Here is an 11162-nt window from a genome sequence, read left to right on the forward strand (position 1 = left end):
AACTCTAATCGCTTCATCCATGTATATACATGTGGCAACACATTTGCCTCAATGGAAACACAAAATGAACATGGGTAGCCACTGTCTGCAACTAGATATTGTTAGGAAATGCATTACTGTAAAGAGCCCTGACCTGTACAGACTGGCAATTACAGGTTTTCTATGTTGCTTGAGCACATTTCTCCAAACAGAAGTCACTTTTGCAAAACAATTAGCACAGCTGCCAAAACTGAATCGTGTTTGCCACAATGATGCATTTCATATGCAAAATGCACAAAGACACCCAAAACATTGAATATATGTCACAAAATCAAATAAGTCTACCAAAACAGCACAATTTGTCATCTCACAGAATGTTTTTTCTATCAATCCTTACACAATGGCCCAATAAATACTAACTACAACTATCAATATACCCTACCATGGCTACCTTTTTTGAGTGTATGTGTACCACTTTTTGATACTATAATTACAGTATGTAAAGACAAGTAAAAATTACTGTTTTGAAAAAATGTATAGTCAGACCTTCCACCTCCCGTGTTACCACCATACTGACCCTTTGTTAGCTGAGGATGTCACTCCTCCCCAGCTAAACCACTAGTCAAAGAGACCCAGATAGATAGTGTTGCATAGTTATTAATATAAAATAGAAAACAGTACAGTACAGTTGTATTATTCCACAGATTATTTCCACAGATTCTCAATTGGATTGTTGTTAGGCCACTCCTGTGTAGCCTTGGCTGTGTGTTTAGGATCATTGTATTGCTGAAGGGTGAACCTGTGCCCCAGTACAAGGTCTCCTGTAGGATTTTCCTATACACCAGCACCTCAGCATCTGTGAGTTCTGCATTCACATTTTATTATTTTTTTAAAGCTTTTAAAAATGTTGAAAAGCTTTCCTTGTCTGCTAGGTAGGTAGCATGCCTGCCCTCTAACCTTAAGGTCACAGGTTCAAATCCTGCCTTGGGCATGTACGTGTGTGATGTCCTTAGGCTAGAAACTTAACAGTAGACAGTCCTGAGATCACATTGCCTAAGGAGATGACTATAAACCCAAAATACTAGTACGTACTACAATGGTTCAAAACCACGCTGTGACGTCACACACTACGCCACCCCTGTTTACATCTGGATATTTTCCCAAGACCTTTTTGCTCTGCTTTTCATTACTTTTAGTCATCTCTTGCATTTTGATGTATTAACTTAGTTATTTTTTATTTCCTGTTAGGATTTTTACTTAAACATGTTTTTACATCTGGTACAAGTGAATCAACTTCAAACAGATCAACGAACTGTGCTTCAGAAAGTATACATTTTTGTTTTTATTCACATTTTCTGGTTTTCACGGTTTTCTAGCCTAAGAACACTAATTTAAGGTTTAGTGTTAAGTATGAGACAATATGAAGGTTGTATACTAAGTGGGGGTAGTATAATCAGATCAAAATGCTTATTCGCAAATTTTTACTTCTGTGAGAGTTTAAGGGACATATCCCTTGCAAATGTTGAGGTGCTAGTGTATTTGGCTCCATCCATCTTTCCCTCAGTCCTGATAAGTTTCCCAGTCCCTGACGATGAAAGGCATCCCTATAACACGATGTTGCCACCACCATGCTTTACCGTGGGGATGATGTTCTCCGGGAGATGAGCAGTGCTGACTTTATGCCACACACAGCATTTAGCATGTAGGCCAAAAAGTTGAACTTTCCCTCAGGCTTGTTTTGAAATTGTTATGGAAATGGATATGCTCTCTGACATATATAAGTGTGTCATAACAAAGTTGAATACTTACGCAATCAAGTCTTTTCAGTTTTTTTTATTTGTAGCTAATTAAAGAAGATACTATATGTTTTCCCTAAAATCAACATTAGGGAATTTGCATAGATCAGTGACAGAAAATCCCAATTAAATTAATTTTAGTTCCAAATAGTAACATTCCACAATGTGCAAAAGTCCTTGGGGGGGGGGGGGTGAATACATATTTAATCCTCTGTATACACACACACACACATTCACACTCACACTCTCACATACACGCACACTTTCTCACACTGTCACACACTAAGCTACTTTTGTTTTGGTGGTGTGCTATTGAAACGGTATCTAATTCATGTAAATATTATTATTTTTCATCCCATAAAATAAGTGGTAATTTCTGACTGAAACAATCAGTAACAGATTGTTCTTATTTGTCCTGGATTGAAAATGTTGGCATGTAATATAGATCAGTTCAATAATGGATTACATTTTTTTAACAATACAAAACACAATGAATAACCACTTATTCAGCACAGGATGTTGATTTTCTGATATCGTGAGTTTGTTTCACAATAACAGATTATAGTATTTTATAATTCCTGAATCAAAAAAAAAGAAAAAGAAAAAAAGGTTGAACTGGGTACAGTAGTGTTCTGAGGCTGTTTACTGCCTTTCCTCTGTTCATAGTCTGTCTCATAGACATACTTTCGGAGTCTAGATTTAGAAACTGTTTATACAAAACCTTTATACAAAACACAGGAAAGTAGAACACAGAACAGATGAGATGGGAACAGAAACCAGAAGCCCCTAGAAAATGACAGAAGAAGTCAACAGGATTCTTGCATGGCCTCTGAGGATTTATTTGATCCCCACAGCCTGAACCTGTCGGCATTATATTTGCATTACTAAATAACGAGTGGAATTAAATTGAATTGAAGTGCAGAGGTTGTTTTTGTGCCTCTGCTACTTGCGCACAGTATTGGAATTGGACTTATGAATAGCTGTAAATGTGCTATAAAATCATTTGAAGAAAAATTTGGAATGGATTATTGTGTGCATAAACATTGTGTTAATAGTGGTTACAAACTGCAGTTGCATTACCTGACCCTCCCTGTACTCTTGTGTGTCTCATGTTTTGTCTTGGCTTTGTATTCAGTATTTTCAGTATTCAGTATTATAAAATATCCTTGATATTTGGAGCACAGCCACCGACATTTCACAAACGTTCAGAATGGCCCACAGGCACCAGTCTACGAACTAGCCTATACAAAGTGGTGTTATACAAAGAAATTTGGAGTATTCTTGCCATGAGGACCTCCCAACACATGTTGTTAACTCCACAAAGATGAAGCTGCCGAATTCGCCATTCGCTGACATCAGAGGACACAAGGTGAATTCTGCAAACCGTGGTTAGATAGGAACCGGCAATCAGCATCTTGTCTCGGCCCACTAACTGTGCCCTTCAAAAGATCAATCATGCTTTCTGCAGTTTAGGAATGATACAAAAAAGTTTAGCTCCTGGTTTATTGTTTCTTTAAAGGTTTCACAATATCAGAAAATAAACTTGGTGCTGAAAGATTTTGCTTATTCAAAGGGTCTGTTTTAAAAAGGTTCACCATTAAGGAACTGGGTATTTTTGGAAGTGGTCGCCCCATTAAACTATATAGATTATGGATTTATGTCACTGTGTATGTATATTTCTTGACAAACGGGAACCGCGCAGATAGTTTGCCATCTTAAATAACTTGAACACAGGAAGCAACGACAATACCCCCCTTTTAGACGTGTAGGATTTTTTCTTTGCAGATATGAATGATTTCCTTCACTGAATTGCTATCTTGTATGACAGATTGCTGTATTGTTTAATATCCAAGAACCTTTTATGTTCCTGTACGTTCCGATCACAGGACATCTTAGTACAGTCCGGTTACATAACCTGGATCTCATTTCTTATGGCCTAATGTTGAAATGTAGTGCCCTGGTGCAAACAACAAAGACAAACACACTTTCAGATCACAAAACATGAATTACCCATAGGGCGCACATGGCACCCAACCAGACTGTGTGTCCCAAGAATCAGAGTGAGGGCGTTCTGTGAATGTCCACAGAGCGTTTCTTGCTGGACACTAGTGCTGGGGAGGATTGAAGTCAGGGGAATTCAGGGGTACCTTCTTCCCGAACTTTGGTGTAAAACTCCATTAAGAGAAACAGACCGAGAAACTCAATGGCACCTGCAGAGCTCCATTTCAATTTCACATGTTTAAGACCCCAAATTATCTAATGATCATTGTATATTAATATAACTTTTTCATTTGGAGTTGTCCTTGACTTGGTATATTGGTCATGGTCCAGACATTGTAATGTTCCCTTGTGATGAAGTGCATTGTGATGAGATCTGGCAGGTCATTATGGTCACGCAGATCTCTTAACTTTGAATAAATAACCTTGAAACCTCAGTTATTATATGTATAACAAATGCAGATTACCTTAATACATGCCCATGTTTAATGAAATGAAATCCACATACCTGTATGAGGTGGGCTACGACGCGGGACGCTGCGGGTGTTTTGGTGTATTTTTGTTTTCCTTTTATAAGTGTGTTTACTTCTTTTGCAGTCCTGTTAAAAGTTAGATGTCAGGAAGTAGGAGCACATATTCCTGACTGAGGCTTTTTGCAGATTGTCTGATTTAAACTGTCTTTGGTTTGTTAGTTTTTTGTTGGTTTGTAGGGATCTCTTTTTTGTGTGCAACTTGTGTGTGAAGCGTCAAAGTCCGCTAGTGTTTTGACTTCAGTGGGGCCAGGGATTAGAAGGAGCGGCTCTGGAGGAAGGAGAGTGGAGAGGAAGCAGAGTTAGTCTTCTGGCACCAGGTAGTGGTCTGGAGGGGATGTATGGAGAGACAAGGGTCTGAAGGTACAATCTGAACTCAAAAATTATCCTGCTTTAAATCAGGATCAGAGCTTGATGCGACTTTTTAAAGTGCTGGAACTCTGTAGACTTCATCTAGTTTGGCGGCGTCAAACATGCAGACCCTGGTATTTAAAGCAGTACAGATTAACATCATGAAGCATATTTAACCTCACAGACATAACTGATCCTGTTTTAGGACCTACATCGAAGCGCAGTCATAATTACCAAAACATTTGAAGCTGCGTTTAGTGTTGAGAGATTTTGCAACCGGCAGATTTCAACAAATACTAGGTTATTATGGGTGTAGACAAGTCTGGTTTTCTACACCGAAAATATGACTTATATTATTTACAAAGATTTGCACTTTCAAATAAACAATATAAGAGAGACTGAGAGACTGAGGGAACTGAACCTTTTCACCCTGGAACAGAGGAGTCTACGTGGGGACTTGATTCAAGTCTTCAAAATCATGAAAGGTATCGACCACATCAAACCAGAGGAGCTTTTCCAGATCAGCAGGGACACACGCACCCGGGGACACAAATGGAAATTAGGCTTCAAGGCATTCAAGACAGAAAACAGGAGACACTTCTTCACACAGAGAGGCATCACAATCTGAACAAACTCCCCAGCAATGTGGTTGAAGCTGAAAATTTGGGAACATTTAAAAATAGACTGGATAGGATCCTTGGATCACTCAGTTATTAATGGACACCAAACAAGCATGATGGGTCGAATGGCCTCCTCTCGATTGGACACTTTCTTATGTTCTTATAATGTTGAACCGTGCATTCTGCTTTTGTGTCTTTATAGTGAGGTGTAGTTTGTGTGTGATTAGGTCTTTATTTATTTACATTACTGTAAAAAATAATGTAAAATCTTATTTCTCCAGCACCCCCATTACAAACGACTGTAGCATTAAAAAAAGCTTTTGGATCTCTATTAGTTGCAAGTTTTATAAATAGTCTTGAGCTGCTCTGCGGTGTTGTCTGTTTGATCTTGTCTGTTTTGACTGTTTGACTTGTAGCGGTATTGGGTATGAGAAAAGCGCGTTATAAATACAATTGATTATTGGCTAATTGTTATTATAATTATATTATTTTTGTAGTTGAGGAGTTAAAGAAACTCACACCAGTGCAATAACCTGGAAAGGTTGTGTACTTTGTGATGCTTTAATGGATCCAATGGTCAGATTTGGCGTATGTTGCTCAGGAAAAATCTGCAGGTGCCTGTCAGTGTGGTGAGTGTAGGAGAGCACAGGATCAAGGGTGACTCCTAGATTTTTAGTGGAAGAAGAAGGAGAGAGTGCAGTGGATTCCAAGTGGATTGAAATGGAGAGATCAGCAGAAGGTGAGGAAGAGTGGGGGAAAAACAGGAGATCCGATTTAGAGAGGTTGAGCTTGAGGTAGTGCGAGTGCATGCAGGCGGAGATAGCAGACAAGCAGGAAGAGATGCAAGAGGGGATGAGAGGGTCAGAAGAGGAAAAGACAGGAAGATCTGGGCATCATCAGCATAAAAGTGGTAGGAGAAACCATGGGATGTGATGAGGGGGCCCAGGGAGCGAGTGTAGAGAGAGAACAGGAGGGGGCCCAGGACAGAGCCTTGGGTTACACCTGTGAGGAGAGGTTGGGGGTGGATGAGGAATCCATACACCAGCAGCATGAGACATACTAAATCATGTGTCACAGCAGTGTTATTTTGTTGATGAAATTGATGGTGAAAATGTTAAATCAAAAACTTTTTCATTTTAGTAAATGAAGACGAAAATCTTACTAAAATCCTTTAAAAGGACAACGATGACTAAACGTTTTTGTATTTTCTTTAGCAAAAATATTACATGACGAAATCGGACGAAAACTCCGAACTCTTATGTGCTTTTGTGCTTTTAGCACCTGCCTATCTGTCAAATAGCAGCCAATCTCAGGCAGTACGACTGTTGCTGAGATGCAGTGCAGCTTATATTGGCTGAACACAACTGGGATCTAGAGCACAGGCTGGTGAAGGAGGAGCGGGGAAAGAATCAAGAGTTCTGAGAGTGCGATCATTTCCTCCCTAATGAACATTTTATCAAAGAGTGTTTGATAAAAACTTGTTATGTTATCTATATTGTTACTGTTATCATCAATAGCTATTATACACAATAAACTGATAAAACAAAGGAGTAACTATGCTACCTAAGACGGTCGATACAACATTTCCTAGATTGCGAGTAACCATTCATTCAGTACTTGGAAGTACTGAAAAATATAATATGTTGAAAATACAACAAATCTGAAGAATAATATCAAATTCCAAATTCCATTTGTAAGATTTTTGTGTTTATTTCTTAGACAAACATGTGAAGGCATTGATGGTAAAATAATTATTCTGAATGGAAGTTAGTCCATGATTCCTATATATTCTTAGAGTAATAGTTAAGATTCTTAACCTGTTTTATTAATTGTTTGTTGCTTAAATTGTTTTGTAAGTAACAAGTTGCCACACAATCTTTGTATGGATTTAAATGCTAACAAATTAGAACGGTCTGAATTCTAAATTTACAAAAGGTAAATTATTGTAATGTATTGAATATTCCAAAGACTAAACCTGAATTAACTGTATGCAGGTTTTAGGTCAATATGACAAAATTAAACTAAAGATTAACAAAGATTTTAGTAATTGTTTAGTAGAATAAAAATAAGTGCATGACTAAAATGTCACATTTTAGTCAACCTGATTAAGATTAAACGATGACTAAAACGATGACCCGGGAGAGAAGAACCAGATTATGGGAGCAGTTGTCACAATACCAATAACTTCTCTGAGGTTTACATCCACACACAGGCAGTATTTATACAGTGGATACCCCTAAATTAGCAGGTTCCAAAATATACCCATTTGTTTTACAAGATGAACAGGTTTCAAATTATGATATTGTCTAGGCCCAGTTCACAGGGGTTAACCTCCAGTTACTATCCAGTTACTATCTGCATAACACACATTTTTGTTGATTACTGCATAATAGTTCTACAGCGTTTGATGATTGATATGCACCCCTTCCCTGGACTCTGCTACCTACTTTGAATCAATGTTAACATGTCCCTGAGATTCTCTAAAATTTCATCTCCCTTTTCTTTCCTCTCTGTGTGGGTCTTAAATTCTTAATAAAAACTGATTGTACTCAGATTTGACGGCCCCAGAGGTTTAAAGAATTATCACCCGTAATTGCGCTGGGAAAAAATAAATTATGTTCCCTCTGGTTTGAATAGGTCTTAATTTCCTTTTGAGAAGTGTTTATACAATGAAATACACAAAATAAATAAAAGATTACAAATGAAAACAAACCTAAAAAAACAAGCCTGCTGGCAGTCTTATAAACCACAGAGCAGGTCCTTTGTAGGAGCTGCATTTTGTGAACCCTTTCACACTCACACACACCTTTAAACATCACCTGTAATATTATTATTATTTTTAGTCATTGTCAAGATGTATTATGAATAACTCTCTCTAAATTTGATATATTTATTTCCTGTAGATCCATTTAGATCTGTAATCAGATGTGTAAAACTTGCTCAGGGATGGTTAAACACTAGAAGCACTGACACTTCAACTTAGCCTACCTAGTACTAGCACCAAAAGCAGTCAAAAGGCAATTAAAATTATATATACAGTGAGGGAAAAAAGTATTTGATCCCCTGCTGATTTTGTATGTTTGCCCACTGACAAAGAAATGATCAGTCTATAATTTTAATGGTAGGTGTATTTTAACAGTGAGAGACAGAATAACAACAAACAAATCCAGAAAAACGCATTTCAAAAAAGTTATAAATTGATTTGCATGTTAATGAGGGAAATAAGTATTTGATCCCCTATCAATCAGCAAGATTTCTGGCTCCAAGGTGTCTTTTATACAGGAAACGAGCTGAGATTAGGAGCACTCTCTTAAAGGGAGAGCTCCTAATCTCAGCTCGTTACCTGTATAAAAGACACCTGTCCACAGAAGCAATCAATCAATCAGATTCCAAACTCTCCACCATGGCCAAGACCAAAGAGCTGTCCAAGGATGTCAGGGACAAGATTGTAGACCTACACAAGGCTGGAATGGGCTACAAGACCATCGCCAAGCAGCTTGGTGAGAAGGAGACAACAGTTGGTGCGATTATTCGCAAATGGAAGAAACACAAAATAAATGTCAGTCTCCCTCGGTCTGGGGCTCCATGCAAGATCTCACCTCGTGGAGTTTCAATGATCATGAGAACGGTGAGGAATCAGCCCAGAACTACACGGGAGGATCTTGTTAATGATCTCAAGGCAGCTGGGACCATTGTCACCAAGAAAACAATTGGTAACACACTACGCCGTGAAGGACTGAAATCCTGCAGAGCCCAGAAGGTCCCCCTGCTCAAGAAAGCACATGTACAGGCCCGTCTGAAGTTTGCCAATGAACATCTGAATGATTCAGAGGAGAACTGGGTGAAAGTGTTGTGGTCAGATGAGACCAAAATCGAGCTCTTTGGCATCAACTCTACTCGCCGTGTTTGGAGGAGGAGGAATGACCCCAAGAACACCATCCCCACCGTCAAACATGGAGGTGGAAACATTATGCTTTGGGGGCCTTTCTCTGCTAAGGGGACAGGACAACTGCACCGCATCAAAGGGACGATGGACGGGGCCATGTACTGTCAAATCTTGGGTGAGAACCTCCTTCCCTCAGCCAGGGCATTGAAAATGGGTCAAACATACAGCCAAGGCAACAAAGGAGTGGCTCAAGAAGAAGCACATTAAGGTCCTGGAGTGGCCTAGCCAGTCTCCAGACCTTAATCCCATAGAAAATCTGTGGAGGGAGCTGAAGGTTCGAGTTGCTAAACGTCAGCCTCGAAACCTTAATGACTTGGAGAGGATCTGCAAAGAGGAGTGGGACAAAATCCCTCCTGAGATGTGTGCAAACCTGGTGGCCAACTACAAGAAACGTCTGACCTCTGTGATTGCCAACAAGGGTTTTGCCACCAAGTACTAAGTCGAAGGGGTCAAATACTTATTTCACTCATTAACATGCAAATCAATTTATAACTTTTTTGAAATGCGTTTTTCTGGATTTGTTTGTTGTTATTCTGTCTCTCACTGTTAAAATACACCTACCATTAAAATTATACACTGATCATTTCTTTGTCAGTGGGCAAACATACAAAATCAGCAGGGGATCAAATACTTTTTTCCCCTCACTGTAGCTGTTATAATGGGGGATTTCAGTTTCCCAAACATAGACTGGGAAAGCCCAGTTGGGACTACAGAAGCAGAAATAGAAAGCAGTCATTTACCATCTCAACCATTTCTAACTCAATTTCTCAGGGAACCAACCAGCGAGAGCATGCATTGACTTGATCTTTTCAAATGACCAAGATAGAGTCAGAGGGACACTAGTTAGAGAACCAATGGCAAACTGTGATCACAATATGGTTAGCTTTGAGGCATTCTTTCAAAAAACAAGGACCAAGTCTAAAACAATGGTCTACAATTTTTGAAAAGCAAACCTTGAAGGTATGAGGCGGCACTTAGAAGAGGTAGACTGGATACAGAGTTAGTTGAAAATGGATGGTTATATTTTAAGAATATACTACTTGAGACTCAGGAGAAATTTGTGCCAAAACTTAGCAAATTGAGGACCAAAAAGCATTGGCCAAAATGGTTTAATAGAGGTATTGAAAACAATATCAAGAGAAAGAAAATGTTGTATAGCACATACAAAAGGAATGGAGACTAAACAAAATACAAAGAATATGTTGAGCTGTGAAAAGATATTAAGAAAGGGATCAGGAAAGCAAAGAGAGATAGAAAGAAACAGTTATTGGAGCTAAAACTAATGCAAAGAGCTTTTTTCAATACTAGAACAGCAAGAGGTCAATAAAGGAGGAAGTGAAACAGATAAAGGGCAAGAATGGAAGTATCTTGGAAAACAAATGGCAAATGTTCTAAATGAGTATTTCACAGTTTTTTTACAAAAGAATAAACACATAGCATGCCACTGGTTAACAACCAGTCCAGTCAAACCATAAGAGAGATCATGTTAAATGAGGAGGTACTAAAGGGACTAGCAGAATTAAAAACAAACAAATCACCTGGACCAGATGGTATATTTCCAACAGTACTTAAAGACATGAGGGAACATTTATGGGCCTCTAACTCAAATATTCCAAATGACACTTAGAACAGGGGATGTGCCAACTGACTGGAAGACAGCAAATGTCATACCAATCCACAAGAAAGGGGACAAAACTGAGCCAGGATATTACAGACCAATCAGTCTCACCTGCATTACTTGTAAAATGTTGGAAAAAATGATTAGACTGAAAATCGAGGAGCATCTTAATGAAAACCATATTCTTGGAGATAGTCAACATGGGATTAGACGAGGCAGATCATGTCTTACTAATTTATTAGAACTGCAGCTGTAGATCATGTGAAAGCATATGATATGATGTACTTAGATTTTCAAAAAGCTTTTGATAAGGTTCCACACCAA

This window comes from Amia ocellicauda, chromosome 9 (genome assembly GCF_036373705.1).
Source record: "Amia ocellicauda isolate fAmiCal2 chromosome 9, fAmiCal2.hap1, whole genome shotgun sequence".
In the NCBI taxonomy this organism is placed as follows: Eukaryota; Metazoa; Chordata; class Actinopteri; order Amiiformes; family Amiidae; genus Amia; species Amia ocellicauda.